This window comes from Notamacropus eugenii, chromosome 3, assembly GCF_028372415.1.
Source record: "Notamacropus eugenii isolate mMacEug1 chromosome 3, mMacEug1.pri_v2, whole genome shotgun sequence".
Taxonomy (NCBI): Eukaryota; Metazoa; Chordata; class Mammalia; order Diprotodontia; family Macropodidae; genus Notamacropus; species Notamacropus eugenii.
The window spans coordinates 107,175,486-107,193,147 of NC_092874.1; the positions used below are offsets into that span (position 1 = coordinate 107,175,486).

Consider the following 17,662-nt stretch of genomic DNA (forward strand, 5'->3'; position numbering starts at 1 on the left):
AATTGCACACGTGTGGACAGGGAACACGGGCGCCCCCTGCCCTCCAAGCTACCACCACCATGGTGCCCTGGGAAGAGTCAAAATGGCCTGTATGGCAGCCAGAAGCTGTGCCTGCAGTGCCTGTGGGGCTGGAGGTAAAGACTGGTGCCCTGGTGGTGCTGCTGGTGCTCACTCTGTTTTTCAGCCTAGTGTCCATCTGAGTGCTTCGATGTTCCAGTGCCAACTTTGAGGCCTCAGCCTCCAGAAAGAAAATCCTGAGCCTGGTGAGCTGCTTTGCTGATGGTGTTTTTCTGGTCACCTGTCTCTTGGACTTGCTTCCAGGCTACCTGGCTGCCATAGATGAGGCTCTGAGTGCCCTCCGAATCACACTTCAGTTTCCACTGCAGGAGTTCATTCTTGCCATGGGTTTTTTCCTGGTTCTGGTGATGTAGCAGATTATGCTAGCCTACAAAGAACAATCAGGGTCCCTTCCAAGAGAGGAGACTCGAGCACTCCAGGGCACATCGGGGAGTGCACCTCCCCACTGGCATGATGGACTCACATCTCATGGGACTTCTCCTACCCCTTCAGACTTAATGGCCTGTGTTCTGGTATTCTCACTTTCCCTACACTCGGTATTTGAAGGGCTTGCTGTGGGGCTGCAGTGGGAGCAAGCCTGGGCAATGGAGCTGTGTCTGGCACTGCTCTTGCACAAAGGGGTACTAGCTGTCAGTCTGTCCTTATGGCTACTGCAGATCATGCAGGAGTGGTGGCCATTTGTGGGGTCCTCTTCTCCTGCATGACACCATTGGGGATTGGGCTGGAGGCTGCGCTAGCAGAGTCAGCAGAGCCTCTGCACCAGCTGGCACAATCAGTACTGGAAGGCATGACAGCAGGCACCTTCCTCTATATTACGTTCCTGGAGATCTTGCCCCTGGAACTGACTGCTTTTGAGCAGAGGATCCTCAAGATCATCCTACTTCTGGCTGGTTTTGTTCTTCTCACTGGTCTGCTTTTTATTCATGTTTAAATGACCTCTGAGGAGTGGGGGCCTTGGGAACTGAAGGTGTATATGATGGGGCGGGTGAGTGCATTGGTGGGTGTTGTAGACAGGACCCCAGAGAATGACCAGTGGAACATGAGACAAAGAACAAAGACAATACTCCCCAGGAATGTGGGGGGAGGTGAAGAGGAAAGAAGAAAACTAGAAAAACACTAGACAAGACAAAGGGACAAGTGAAGAGGGGATAGAATACAAGGACTGAGACACTAAGGGTAGGACCATCTGGGAGTTGAGGAGTGGGAAAGGAATCTGGAGCCCCTAGGGGGATTGATTCTATCCCATTCCTGTACTGTCCTGGAGAAGCTCCTTTTTTCTTCTCCTGGCCCCATCCCCTTCTCAATGTTCACTTTTTTAAGGGCATGACGACTGACCACATCTACAGGCCAAGTTTCTTGCCCTCAGCTGAACTTCCACTCCTCCTATAAAGTGCCAAATACCCCCCTCCCTCCTTTTCACAAAACACATTGGTACTGGGCCACACCAGGCAGCTAAATGGAAAGTGTGCTACCCTCTTTGATTTCCAGACTTTTCACCCTCTCTGTGAGTGAGTGAGGTGAGTATTGGACCTGGTGATCTTGCCCAGGTGCCAAAGGCTGAACTGCCTGAACTCCTTTTTGTACCAGAGAAGCTCTGGAGGCCCACCTCCCAGGGGTATTTTTGGAGGAGGGTGGGAGGATGGGAGGGGAGGGAGGGAGAGGGATATGCTCTGTATAAACTATTTTACTAAACTGACGCTTCCAGGATCAGTTTCCCGAATAAAAGGTGCTCTATTAAAAAAAAAAAAGCAATTTGAAATTATTCTCAGAGTACTTAAATTATATATAATCTTTATTTGCAAAATGCTTTGCAAACCTTAAAGCACTATATTAGTCCTAGGTATTATTATTCTATACACACATAGGTATATATACACACATACATGTGTAGATGTTTATCCATATACGCAAAAAGATAAGGAGAGGAAAGACCCAAAAGCATAATATCCCTCCTAGTAGGAAAGTTTTTTTTGCAGCAAACAACTGGAAACTAAGGTTGTGTCTATCAGTTGGAGGATGACTAACTTTATTATGGTGTATGAATGTAGTGGGATGTGAATTTACCATGAGAATGAAGAACAGTGTGGATTCGGAGAAATCAGGAAAAACTTATATGAAACAATGCAGAGTGTAAAGAATAATTTATACAATATTGTAAAAACTTAAGAACTCTAACCAATGCAATGACCCTCAGTGACTGCAATGAGGAAGCATGCTACCTACCTACCCAGAGGTTAACGGACTAGAGGAACATCATGAACCACAGATTTTTTTGGACATGGTCAGGGTGTACATTTGTTTTTGTTGACTTCATATATGTGTTACAATAGAAGGTTTTGGTTTTGCTTCCTTAAGTTGGGGGGTAAGTGATCTAGGGACCAGGGGGGCTGGTGGAAATACTGCCAAAAAAAGAAAAAGTTTAGTGTTATTAAAGCATTTGTTTTAAACACAGGGAAAAGAACAGAAGGAAATGGAAAGGAAGACACAGAGGACAGCTTTGAAACTAACATGCTAAATTTATTGTTTGTTTTTTAAAAATACATTGGCTGTATTGTAATCAAGATTTTCAGTTTCATATGCATTTCATATAGAGAAATGCTAAAGGGAATATATAGTTACATAGAAAGATAGATACAGATACATACACATATACACAAAAACATATTTTATGACACTGGCAGAGTCCTTTCAGTATAGCTCTTCCATCCAGTCCCTTCACTCTTCACCAGTTCCAGATATCTCTCCAGTAGACTGTACTTTCTGAGGTTTCAAAGGAAAAATTCCATTCTCTTTGTATGAAACTTATTATCCATATGGAACTGAACAATCCATTTTCTCTCACTGTAACCTCTCCCTTCTCTGTGTGATACTAAATCCTGTAACTATTTGCATCTTAGGAAAGAAACTTCAGCCACTGTTGGTTGGGTTTTCATCCTCTATATGACATTTATTACCCAAGAAACTGAGAAAACTCCAAGCTTCTGATCTGAACTAGAGAAAAGCAGACCAGTTTGGAAGGAGCAATTGCAAGACCAACCCTCAGGAATTTCTGAGCACCCTGGACAGAGACAGGAACACAAGCAAGTCAGAGAACGACAAAAGGTACTAGTGACACTGGGAAAAGCACGTACCTATGTGAGCTTACTTAGCTCAGGTCAGAGAACTTGTAGAGCAGCAGCAAAGTCGCAGATAAGCAGAGACATTACAAAGGTGGGGAAATCCATCTGCAGACATGCTGAATTCATTCCAAATCTCCTTTTTGTTTGTGGCTCTCAGTCAGTTCATTCTAGGGATTTGGGGGAAAGGCTTTCTTGGGCTCATCAGATGCATCTACTGGATCAAGAGGAGCAACATTTCTTTATCTAACTTCATCATCATGAAGCTAGCTTTCTCCAGGATCATCCTGCAATGTGCGGTGATTTCTGATGCCACTGTCTTGGTATTCTATGCTGCTTTGTACTATGGAGTGACATTAAGTGAAATTCATGAAACTATGTGGGCTGTTGGTAGCCATTTAAACATCTGGCTGTCCACCTGTCTCAAGGTCTTCTACTGCCTGAAGATTGCCATTCTCTCCCACCCTGCCTTCCTCTGCTTTAAGTGGAGCATTAACCAGGTTGTTGTCTGCATTCTGCTTTGCTGTGTGCTCTTCTATTTTTTCACTACAGAGTTCATGACCCAAAAATTCAATATATATTCTGGCCTCCTAAAGATAGGACTCATTTCAAATTACACTCAAAATGTCAGAAGAAAGGAAAGAGAATTGTATGTTTTCCATCAATTTGGTCTCCTGTCAGAAGTGATACCATTCATTATAGCACTGTTCTCGTCTCTTACTCATCCTTTCCCTGAGGAGGCACACCAGGATGATGGGGCACCAGGTCAATGCCCCCAGAGATGTGAGCATGAAGGCCCATGTGAGACCCGCCATTGTAATATTTTCCTGTCTCCTACTCTCTGTCTATAATTTTGTCATACTCTTCACTGGGATAGTAACCACTTTCCTGAAAGATGCCAACGTGATAATAATGACTACATTGCCAGCTGCCCCTGTCTTTCCTTCTGTGCACTCATTTATCCTCATTCAGCAAAACAAAAACCTGAGGCAGGCATTATTGAGGCTGCTGTGGTTGAGGAAGGGCTGGATGAAAGGTGGGGTCAGGAGATCCTTTACCCACTTGGGAACAGGGGGAGGGCAGTGTAGGCTCTGCAAGTCTTTTAAAAATCTACTATTCTAGGTAGTTAGCATAGAAGGGGGAACATTGGACCTAGAGTCAGGAAGTCAAATTCTGCCTCAGATGCTTTCTATCTGCATGACCCTGGGCATTTAACCTCTGTCTTCCTCAGTTTCCTCATCTGTAAAATGGAGATGATAATATTGGCACCTACCTCACAGGGTTATTGTGAGAATAAAATAAGAAAATGTGTTTAAAGCTCTTTGAAAACCTTAAAGTGCTTTATAACTGCTGGTTACTTTTATTATTATCATTATTTACCATTATATATATGTATATATAAAATAAATATTCTTTACATAAATTAGCTTTTTAAATATTTCTAAGGCATTCAATAAAATCTGAATTTTATTTCAAAACATTGTGTTTGGTATCCAGGTATTCCAATCTGTTAAATAATATTTGTGTGAGTATAAAACTTGTACATATATATATGTAGATTGAATATATAGACAGAGGACAAGGGTTTTCCCTTTAGGAGCAGAGTTTACTGTGGAGTTCTTGTATTTTAACAGTACCAGTGAGAAGGGGATCAGTGATCAGGGACAACAACTATTGTTTTTGAAGTAAGCTTTTCCCAGCTGTAATCACATTTCCATATGTCAGATATTTGGAATGCTGCAGAGCCATAAAGGGAGGTTTATAGAGAAATGGCAAGGGATGAGGGGGGCAGCTAGAGGGTAAGGTGTATAATATTACTCATACTATCTGTCATTTATTTAGTGATTTACAAAGTAGCTATATCAGATCAATGCTGGGAGATAGACAGTACAAATATGTTTATCCCAAAGTAGTACCAGGTCAGCAGTAAGCTGGGGCTCGTATACAGTAGACAGGATGACCCCAGTAGGATCACTTTTTTCTACTTTGGACTTGTAGTTCCCACATGAAGTTGGAGGAAATTCTCCTGGCAGGCTCATCATATATCTGGTTTCTAAATTTCTCCAACTAGGAATAAAAGAAGTCCCCAGCTTCTGTTTATGTGCTCAAGGCAGCAATGCCTTGAACCTTTCACTCCACAGAAAACACGGAAGACACAAAGCACTCATCAGAGTCCATAAACGAATTTTAAAAAAAACTAAAAACACAGGCAAAAAGCCTTCAATTGACTCATAAACTCCTTCCAGAAGGGAACTGAACATAGGTTGAATACTGGGGCAACACTTTCATATTCCAGTGAATCTTCTTCATCTCAGAGTCTTACATTGTAACCCCTGCTCCACCAAAACTTAAAATACCACCTTTTAATTTAGCATTCTTCTAGAAAAATATACGTGTAACTATATATATATACACATATGTGCACATATATAGACATATATATATACATACACACAGAGCGACCAAACCTGAAAATTTCCCACTGGATGTGTAATGTCTCAATAATTCATTTACTGATCTCCAAGCAAGATGGTGGGTAAAATATTTAGATAATACTCTTCTTTCTCCAAGAGCCATGTACATCAGGAGATCCTCTTCTCCAAAGGTCTGATCTCTGGGATTTCTGGGTCATGTGAACAAAAAAATGGAGGAAGAAATATTTTCTACACTCCATACTGATTCTCAGGGTAAAAAATCGTGCCAGAGGTACAGCATTATAGCTGAATTCAAGAAAAAATAAGATAAGATACTCAACAAGGTAACAGACTTCTGAATAAATAGTGAAAAATGGTAACCCTCATCACATCCGCTCCACCAACAGTCCTCAGTCTACTTCAGGATGAACAATCCATATCAGCACAAACTTATCCATCAGTTTATGCTTTGCATTTCCCTTCTGCTACAAAGGGTCTGCACTCTTGTTCATTCCCTCATTCTTCTCTGAATGCCATTCTTAACTCTCCAGACATCTTTTTCTATCACAACCCAATAGTTTTCTTCCCCTGGAAGATCACTCTTCCCCAGACCAAGTGTATTCACCCCTCCATTCCTCTATGGAATTCTTCTACTGACTCCCTGGAATTCTCTACCCAACATGCCCCACTATGGGTCCTCTCCTTCCAACCCCTTCTTTAGCCTTATGTGTTGTCTTCCCCCATTGGAACGAAACTCCTTCAGAGAAGTTCCTTGTATTTAGATTACTGGCACTTATCACATGGTTTATTGACCTATTCACCTAACCCTCTATTTCTTCCAATATCCTACTGCAGCAAGCAATATACATAGAGTCTGCCCAACCATGTGAAGAGAAGGGAAGGAAAAGGAAAAGACAGAGACAACCTTCCTTTGACCTGGGGCAGATTCTATATTAAGAACTCCAAGCTACCAGCACCACCTGACCCTTTCCTAACTTGACAAAAAGCCAAAGGTAAAGGACAGTCAGAAAGCTGAAGAATTGAAAGAACTGGTGCAAAGGGCCAGAATAAATGGCTATACTGGGATTGAAAATGGTGGACAAGAATCAGATCTGGGTATTTTTAGTTAGGTGGTGTGGGGAATGTTATGTAATGTCTCAGGATCCATAGCATTTTGAAATGGATTTTAGGTGATGGAAAACTGTATTACCTGTTTGTAATTCTCCCTTCCTAAAGTCTGGCCCTGCTTTCATCCATCTTCCACTCAGCTTCTGACTTCCAGCTTCAAGAGTGGATGAGTGGTTGGACACTTTCCTGGAGGAGGAGAAAGACTGTGAGAACATGGTAATGTTTAGAGGACCAGGGAATAACAGATGTTCCCAAACTTATTTGACATACTGACCCCTTTTGAAAAAAAATTACTCACTAGCCCCCTGGAAATACACTTCCTTTAACCTTTCGCTTTTTTAAAATTTGCATCATTTCAAAAATATGTAATTTATTTAAAATGAAGTATCTTAAATTTAATAATCTATTGTAAATTTTTGGAGTTTTCTGCATTGAAATTTTGATAACAATATTGTGACCATCATACAGCCATATAGAATCATATTGTAAATAAGCCTTTACACACACATATTCCTGCCCCGATGCATTATGGACTTCCAACAATGTACAATATGCTCCCTGGCCAACACTTACTTGTTAACTCCTGTCACCAAGAAATGGTACATTTCTGTCTTCAATTAAAATTGTTGCAACAGACCAATTCAAATGGCACAAGCCATCTCCACCTTATAAATGTCTCAGGAAAATAGTGTCTAAAATGTTGAGAGGTTCCAGTTGCCACCAGTCTTTAGGAGAAATAGTAACTGGCTGCTCTTCCCTTTAGACACTACTGAACAAATCACCATGAGATACTGCATTAGCACCACATCCACTCAGAATGCACTTTCCTTGGTCCCCTCAATTTGTCCCTTCTTATGGGTATTCCTAGCTACAATGCTAGCAGGCAGTAGCACACTGAGCAGGTGCTAGCACATCTGAATTGATATGTCAGAGTGTGAGGCAGTTTTCAGAAGAAGAAATCAAAGCTATTGATATTCACATGAAAATATGCCCTAAAGCACTACTGATTAGAGAAATGCAAATCAAACAAACTTATGAGACACTGTCTCACCACCACATCACATGACATTGGCTAACATCACAAAAAAAAATGAAAATGACAAATTCTGGTGGGATTGTGAAAAAACTGGGTCACTGTTGCACTATTGTGAAGTGGTCCAACCATTCTGGAGGACAATTTGGAACTATGTTCAGTAGGCTTTACATGCCCTTTGACCCAGCAACACCAATATTAGATCTGGATCCCAAAGAGATCAAAGAGACAGGCAAAAGACCAATTTGTACAAAAATATTCATAGCAGCTCTTTTTGTGGTGGCAAAGAATTGGAAATTAGGGAGATGCCCATCAACTGGGGAAAGTTGTGGCGTATGATTGCGATGGAATACTATTATTGTGCAATAAGAACTGACAAGCAGGATGGTTTCAGAAAAATCTGGGAAGATTTATAGGAATTTAGGCAAAGTAAAGGGAGCAGAACCAGAAGAACACTGTAAACAGTAACAGCAATATTATATATTGAATGACCGTGACTCAGCTGCTCTCATCAGCACAATGACCCAAGACAGTTCCAAAGGACCTATGATGAAAAATGCTCTCCACTTCCTGAGAAAGAACTGTTGGAATCTGAATCCAGGTCAAGGCATGCTTTTTTATTTTCTTTATACTTTTTTTGGAGTTTTTTGTTTATATTCTTTTGCAACATGTCTAATATGGAAATGTTTTGCATGAGCGTATATGGATAATTAATTTCAAATTGCCACTTTTCTCAAGGAGGGAGGAGTGGAAAAAAGAAAAGAATTTGGAACTCAATGTTTTTCAATGAATTTTTTTAAAGTTACATGTTATTTGGAAATATTCAACAAAATATATAAAAAGATATTACAAAAAAAGGTATTGCAGTGTGTGTATTTTCTAACTAAAGGGGTACATGGAAGAAGACAAGTAGGAGATTTCTTAAAATGAAGATTTTAGAGTGCTTGGACAAAGAGATCCCAGGAGAGTCAGTTACATATAATATAACTTCTACAACAATTTTGAGTGACTGGAAGGAGAGAGCATTCTGAATAAGATGACCTGAGGGGTCAGAAGTCTACAGCAACATTGACCCGAGACAATTCAAGCTCTATAAACAATACTGAAAACTTGAGATTTGCCAGCATTCAGATCATAAACACACCAAACCACATGAAATCAGAAACAGGAGCCCAGGCAATCAAGGTCAGGACCAAAAAGGACCTGACCATCCTATCTCACATTGCAAGAAGATTCAGAATGTCGTCTTAGAGTAAAAGCCCAAATTAAGAACTGATGCAAGAGATACGAGTCAACAGAAGAAAAAGCAAACAACCAATGTAGGTTAACGGATACCCAAGAGATGCACCTGAAAAACTAGAGAAACCAGATAACGATTACCAGGATGGACTCAGAGAAAAAAATGTTTTGGCAATAAGAACTAAAAGAGTCCATGGAAGAAAAAAAGTAGATTTATTAAAATCAAATTATAAATGAAGTAAGAGTTCTTGAACAAAAAAAGAATTGGAAGATTAGATACCCTAGAACATAAAACAAGATACTATATCCAAGGAGCAGACTCCCTGAAAATTGTCATGGAGCAAATCAAGCTCAATGATCCTATGAAATAAAAGGAAATACTGAAATGAAATTAAAAGATTGAAAAAAATAGAAGAAAATGTAAGACACACTATTTTCCCAAAATTATACTTTTTTTCAGTTTTCAACATTCACTTGCATAAGTTTTAAATTTTCTTCTGCTCCCACCCTCCCTCCTCCTCAAGACAGTATGCAATCTTATATAGGCTCTACACATACATTCCTATTAAACATATTTTCACATTAGTCACAATGCATAGAGAAATAATAATGAATTGGAGAAACCATGAGAAAAGCAAAATATCATAAAAGAGAAAACAGTCTGCTTCATTCAGCATTCCAACTCCATACTTCTTTCTCTGAATGTGGGCATTTATTACTTTTTAAAATGACCTAGAAAACAAGTCAGAAGAGAGAGTTGAAGTGTAAAATCAGTTGGGGTAGGGGAAATAAGAGTTGCCTAAATATACAGATGTGGCTCACACGTGTCATGAATAGACATCTGATTTACCACCAACATGCCATCTAAAGGACAGGTCAAGAGGATCGAAGACTGCCAAGGTTCAGCCATCTTTTCACCATTCTTCATGCCTCAAATATCTCCAATTTAGAGGTATGATAGGTTCAGAACAAAAACCAGAATACTAACAATCATATGAAAAAAGTGTTCTGAATCACTAATAATAAGAGACATTCAATTTAAAACAAAACAGGTTTCACTTTACTCGCATCAGATTGTGCCATTGGGCAAAAAGAAAGAAAGAAAAATGAGAGTTACTGACAAGAGTAGGGGAGGACAATCATGCTAATATATGTTTGTGGAAGTATGAATTGATCTCTTTGTGCTGAAAAGAAATTTAGAATCATACTTAGTTATTAAATTATGTATAATTTTTATTTGCAAAATGTTTTGAAAACCTTAAAACTACAAATTTCCATCTGTTATTCTATACACATAGGTACATATACATGCATACATGTGTGTATGTCTAACTGTATATCCAAAAAGATAAAAATAAAGGACCCAAAAGCATAAAATCACTCCTAGTAGCACCTTTTATTGAAGCAAAGAACTTGTAACTGAGGTTGTGTCGATCATTTGGAGGATGACTGAACTTAGTATGCCACGTGAATTCAGTGGAATATTTTTGTGCCACAAGAATGATGAAAAGTGTGGATTCAGAGAAATTTGGAAAAACCTGAATGAAACAAGGCAACATGTAAAGAATAATTTATACAACATTGTAAAGACTTAAAAACTAACCAGTGCAATGACCCACAGTGACTGCAGTAATGAAGGTCGCTGCCTACCAATAGGTTATGCACTAGAGGAGCATAAAGAACCACAGATTTTTAGACATGGACAGTGTGTGGATTTGTTTCTGTTGACTCTGCATAGCTGTTACAATAGAAGTTTTTGGTTTTGCTTTCTTAAGTTGGAGAGTAAGAGATCCAGGGACATGAGGGGACAGTGAAAATGCTGCTACCCAAAAAAATAGTGTTATGAAAACATTTGTTTCAAATACAAGGAAGAAAATAATAAGAAGTGGAAAGGAAAACTCAGAGGACAACTTTGAAACTGGCATGTTGAATTTATTTTATGATTTTAAAAATATATTTGCTGTATTGTAATCAAGATTTTCAGTTTCATATACAATCCTCTTATTTGATTCTTCTTTGTATGTGGGCATGTTTGTTGCTGCTCATCAAGTTCAGAATAATGGGGGGAAACAAGTTTTTAAGAAAAAAAATGCGTACAAGATTACACACTGTGTTTGCCTTTAGTCACTTAGGAATAGAGAGTAATTCTTATGTTCCACCCCACATGTTATGCTAAGTAAAGCCTGCCTCTTTGGGGAAACTTTATCATGTCTGCTGTACCATGGAAATATAATATCCTTAGAGGATCTCTAGAAATTGATCTGATGTCATTGCTCTCAAAATCAGTATTCTAAACTGTTTTTTTTCAGGTATTAGGGCAGAAACTATATTCAGTTGCTTAGCAGATGTTGTCAGCTCTATTATCTGTCTGCAATAATTCAGTTTTACTATATGCCATCTCCAGAACACAAAGGTTCTTGGATCATTATCAATGACAGGCAAACACTGAGAGTGGCCTTCAACAGAATTAAAATTTATTATTGCAGGAAATCTGCGAACTTGATCAGAGGATCCCACTGGGTTGTACCCCAACCTGGACCTAATTTAGGCTATGAGATGAAACCTCAGTGTGTGTGTTCATCCTTTGTTGCCAAAGGAGACCATGCCATCAGAGAAATGATGACATGACTTGCACTTGACTTTGTTTTGAGTGAGGGAGGGCTGTGCAGGTCACCAGCCTCACTTCTCCTCCAGAGCCATCTGAATCCAGGGACCAGATATTCATCAGGATGACTATAGATGACCCAGGATGAGCAATTGGGGTTAAGTGACTTGCCCAAGATCACAGAGTTAGTGAGCGTCAAGTGTCTGAAGTGAGATTTAAATTCAAGTCCTCCTGACTCCTACAGTGGTATTATATCCCCTTTGAAGCCTCAGTACACAATTCAAAGGGTCAAAACATACAGAGAGGAACCAGTGTCTAGAAAGTGAAGGGAAAATAAGATATAACCAATAGGCAGGACACGTTCAGATAGCTGTATAATGGGAGGTCAGTGAATAGACATCAGTGTGCTCAGCTGAGGAACTCCTTTATGTGGAAGAGACAAGGATGCTCACTTCTTGAAAGGCAAAGGGGCATGTAATGAAGGTGGCTTAGAGAGATTTGAAGTATATGCAGACACTCTGTAACTGATTCTATTTTTCTGACCACATGATAAAGAAGAACCTCTTTGACTGGCCATCAAATTAGGGCTGTGGTACATTTTAAAAGGTACCAGACCCTTGGTGAGGGCTCTTTTCCAGACTTACTATCTTTGGAGAAGGAAGTCAACCCACTAAGGGCATCTGGGTACGGAAGGGGCATGAAGCTGAGAGCCCCTGGCTCAGCTATTATTTCTCTCTCTATTGTGTCCAGTCTCTCTTGCTTCCAAGTAAAAGAGAATTACCTTGTGACCTTCAAAAGATCAAGAGACAGAGTAACCAAGAGGTACAAGTGTAGATTCCATGCAATTTTTTATCTCTAGTGAGTCCAGTATCCAGGCCCTTCAAAGTCAATTCTCTGAAATTGTTCATTGCCAGCTAATGAGCTAGTGAGCCTCCCTACTGTACAGAAGAAGACTGATCTCAACAAGAACAAAAACAAAAAAAGAACATTGGTAAATCACACCAAGGCTGCCGAATCCAGACAAATGTTCAGAAACAGACTTTTTAAGTGAAGAAGGTTCTCTATATTTATTGTATTCCAACATCCATTTCACGTAACAGAAAAGTACTAAACTGAAAGGCAGTACCTTTTGTGTCTACTATTTCTCATAGCAGATGCTCAGAGCACAATAACACTGCTGGCCAGCCTGAGATCACCAAGCTGTTCAAGTCTAGCGAGGCAAAGCTATATATCTTAGGAGGATTATGATGAGCCTACTCTATCTCCTAGCACATTTGTAGAGACAGACAAGTCAACAGGTCATAGAAGAGCTAGAGCTATCCAGTTAGTGACTAGACTAACTTATATTTTCCCAGGAGAAACCAGTAAAGTGCTTGGTTACAAGTCATAAAATAATGATAATGGTTACCTAAGTAATTTGTGATGTGAATGCAATTGTATAAGTCCATTGATACATACATTGTAGCTGCTTAATCTGTTGACCATGCATAGCTTTGTTAATTGTTCCTTGAAGGTAATGTTGGCCTTTTGCCTATTTTATTATTTGGTGAACCTAATAAGTTCACTATTGTTTAATTTTGTTTGCTGTTGGGCATGTTTGCCTGAGTTAAACTCATGTTCTACTATGACATGTGTAATATGTACATATATATATCTTGCATGATATTTGGATCTGTGATTATTGAAATAATCAGTGACGTGACGCTTTTCATTATGCTATGTTTATTTTATGTATGGTTGATGGCACTCTGAAGTGATTCCTTGAAATGCTGAGTTAATCATCTTGGGTTCTGCTGTGATGCAGATTTTGCAAGGGACTTCAAAATTTTGAACCCTGGGAAGAAATACCATAGACTGAGAAAGTTTTGGATAGCTGGCAAGAAAAGAGGCCTAAGTGTCTAAAGACTCTTTGGGTTGTGTTTCTGACCTGAATGACAGAGAGGGCTCTTAATGTGACATCAGGACCAATGGTGGAATTTTCCAGTATAGCTGGAATTCATTTTAACCTCTCTGGAGAGAGGGAAATGAGAGAAGAGTGGGAATTAGAGTTTTGTGGTAAGACAGCATCATCAGAAGTAGCAGCAGCAGTTAGACTTACGAGACTCACTCTAAGCCTTAGAGGAGCTAGAGGTTTTTCCTGTCCATGGCATGAAAGAGAGAGGGAGAAAGAAAAGAAGGAAAGAGTAGGAAAGAAAGAAAGACAGAAAGAAAGAAAAGGAAGGAAGGAAGGAAGGAAGGAAGGAAGGAAGGAAGGAAGGAAGGAAGGAAGGAAGAGAGAATGAATGCTGGTTTCTCAGAGAAACCATCAGAATATTGGTGAATCTACCCCACACTCTGTTTTCTCTCACTTTTTGTTGCCATTACAATGTGTTGAATTTAGCACAATCAGTTAATTCAGTTGGCTGGGAGATGACTTTCCTGGCTTGCCTGAAAGCTTGAAGTTTTTCTAGAATTCCTCTTCAAATCGCTATTTTCAACATTTTTTTCTTTTGCTTTACAGAGAAAGGAAGCCATATGGAATCAGTACTTTGGCTCTAAATTGAAACCCTCATGAACAAACTTCATTTTCTCCAACCAAACTAAAATAAAAACAAAGTATAGACTTCAGGAGACTGAGTCAGTAACAGTGACCTCTGCTGGGAAACAGCAGCAAAATACAGTCTGAGAAGGGTTTAAGCTAAATCAAGGTCTGGGTGCTAAGTGAAATGTTCAACGATGAGGAAGGATGCAGAACGCAAGATTAGACACAAAGGATTCCTGACCTGACCAGCCTTGAGCAACACAGTTGCTAGGAAATAACCCACTACAGTTCTGTTGAGCTGAAACATGCATGTCCTAGCAATGTCTCACCATTAGGTTTCATGAGCCATAGCTGTTAAAACGTGATGCAGTGAATACACCAAAGCTTACACCACAAAGATGATAACTGAAGAAAACACTAACAGAAAGGTAAGTGAAGGAAAACCATTTACAGTAGAATCAAGTGCTGCCTACCACATACATGACACTGAACTCAAACTTGCCTTGATTAACCATTTTCTGAGCACAATGAATACAGGATATTTTTCTTCCCAGGATAATTTCCTTATTAACACTCCTTTTCTGAGAAAGGAAAATGCAAAGACTAACAGGAAAAGGAAAAAAGAAGTACAATTAGCCTTTCTCTATTGTCACAGCCAGAACTTAACACCTTCAGTTGTTGGTAACTGAAAGGAAAATACAATTAATTCCTTCGTAAATGGGCTTCAAAAAATACCATCCCAGATGGCAACCACCAATTAAGCAGGGGTTTCTAAAGAATCAACTTTTCCTTTCACAAGAAAATGCATAAAAAATTTATCTCTTGTGGAATTTTATTGGTCAAGATTCACCAAGAGATTCTAGAAAATACATCAAGAAGCCAAGGCAGCTTAACTACTAAGAGTTTATCATGCCAATCTATGTGGCAGTAAGTTGAAAAAGACAGGTGATATTAAGAGTGTGATTTGGTGTGATGGGTGTGTTAGAAAGGGAAGACAGTGGTATTTGGCTTATATGTAGAAGTAACATAGATTGTAAGGTTCCTGGCACAAATTGGCAAAGCTAGTTTTTCTATAAATGGTAATGAAACTGTCCTCACAACTGTGTTGGTCCAGAGGCTTCCTTTCATAAGGCTCAGGCCAACAACATAGATTCCAAGTGGCCTAAGTAGAAAAGCCTTCAAGTGCTGAGATGTTCAGAGTCTCTGTGTGCCCTATAGTCAATATCTTGAAACTTTATAAGATTCTGCACAAGAGAAATGGATGAACAGGATATTCTAAATAATCTGTTAAAGAAAATCAACTATATTGAAGTATAGTTACATCCATTATACACACTCACACATGTGAAAGAGAATGGAGGGTTGAATTTTGTACAGATGACAAGATTCTATGTCACACAAAGATAGGAGATTCAGCCCTTTGGCATACCACAAAAAGTACAATCCACTGGAGAGGTGTCTGGAAATGAAAAAGGGAATATACAGTTAAATAGATAGGTACACATACACACACACACACACAAATGTATATTTTTATGGTCTTGGGAGAGTCGCTTTTCAGTATAACTCTTCCCATCCAGTTCCTTCATCTTTCACCAGTTCCAGATATCTCTCCATTGAACTGTACTTTCTGAGGTTTCAAGGACTAATTTCATTCTCTTTATGTAACATAGAAACTTATTATGGGTGTGGAACTAAACCCTGCATTATCTCTCACTCTGACCTCTCCCTTCTCTGTGTGATACTAAATCCTGAAACTATTTGCATGTTAGCAAAGATCCTTCAATCACTATTGGTTGGGCTTTCACACACTAAATGACATTTATGACCCAAGGATTTGAGAAAACTCCAAGTCTAGCATCTGAGCTAGAGAACAAGAGCAGACCAGTTTGAAAGGAGCAATTGCAAGACTGACCCTCAGGAATTTCTGAGCACCCTGGACAGAGACAGCAGCACAAGCAAGTCAGAGAAGGAAAAAAGTTGCTAGGGACACGACACAGGTACCTGTGTGAACTTACTTACCTCAGGTTACAGAGCTGTAGAGCAGCAGCAACGCTGCAGATAAGGAGAGACATTACAGAGGTGGGGAAATCCATCTGCAGACATGCTCAACTCATTCCAAATCATCTTTTTATTTGTAGCCCTCAGTCAGTTCACTCTGGGAATTTGGGGGAATGGCTTTCTTGGACTTATCAATTGCATCCACTGGATCAAGAGGAGCAAGATTTCTTTATCTAACCTCATCATTATGAATCTAGCCTTCTCCAGGATCATCCTGCAATGTGCAGTCATTTTTGATGCCACAATCTTGCTTTTCTATCCTGATTTGTATTATGGAACAACTTTAAGTAAAATTCGTGAAACTATGTGGATTCTTGGTAACCATTTAAACATCTGGCTGCCTTAGTGTCTTCTACTGCCTGAAGATTGCCATTTTCTCCCACCCTACCTTCCTCTGGCTTAAGTGGAGGATTTCCCAGGTGGTTGTCTGCATTTTGCTTTGCTCTGTGCTTTTCTTTTTCTTCAGTACAGTGTTACTGACCCAAAAATTTAATTTACATTCTAGCCTCCTAAAAATGGAACACTTTACAAATGCCACTGAAAATCTGAGAAGAAAGGAAAGAGAATTTTATGTTTTCCACCATCTTAGTCTCCTGTTGGTGGTGATACCACTCATTATATCCCTGTTCTCCTGTCTCTTACTCATTCTCTCCCTGAGGAGGCACACCAGGATGATGCAGCACCAGGTCAATGCCTCCAGAGATGTGAGCACTAAGGCCCATGTGAGAGCCACTCTCATAATGTTCTCCTTCCTCTTACTCTTTGTTTTTCATTTTGTCATTCTCTTCATTGGGACAGCAATCACTTTTACAGCATATGTCAAAGTGATAATAATTATAGAGTTGGCTGTCCCTATCTATCCCTCTGTGCACTCATTTATCCTCATTCTGCAAAACAAAAACCTGAAGCAGGCATTCCTGAGGATATTCTGGTTGAAGCAGGGCTGCATGAAGTGTGGGATCAAGAGATCCTTTGCCCTCTAGTGGAAGAGGGTAGGAGAGGACAGTGTAGGCTCTGCAAGCTTGTTAAAATTCTACTATGTAGGTAGCTAGATGGCATAGAAGGGAAAGCATTGGGCCTAGAGTCAGGAAGTCAAATTCTGCCTCAGACCTTCACTAGCTGCATGACCCTGGGCAAGTCATATAACTTCAGTCTGCCCATTTTCCTCATCTGTAAAATGTAGATGATAGTGTCTGCACACAACTCACAGGTTGTTATGAGAATAAATGAGAAAATAGGCCTAAAGCTCTTTACAAATTTTAAAGTACCACATAAGTGCTGGCTACTATTGTTATCATTATTTAACATCATATATGCATATATTTACATATAAAATTATGTCCACAAGTTTTTCTTGCATATATTTACATATAAAATTATGTCCACAAGTTTTTCTTCCACAATACTCAAATTGTTCTTTCTAGCTGCTTGCAGTATTTTCTCCTTAATCTGGGAACTCTGATATTT

At 39.6% G+C, this 17,662-nt stretch overlaps 3 pseudogenes; all 3 read left to right on the forward strand.

Annotated features, from left to right (window-relative positions):
- LOC140531244 (zinc transporter ZIP1 pseudogene) lies at window positions 1-1,009 on the forward strand (annotated as a pseudogene).
- Window positions 1,010-2,825: 1,816 nt separating this feature from the next.
- Window positions 2,826-16,199, forward strand: LOC140531878 (taste receptor type 2 member 3-like; annotated as a pseudogene).
- Window positions 16,183-17,178, forward strand: LOC140531879 (taste receptor type 2 member 3-like; annotated as a pseudogene).
- Window positions 17,179-17,662: the final 484 nt, after the last annotated feature.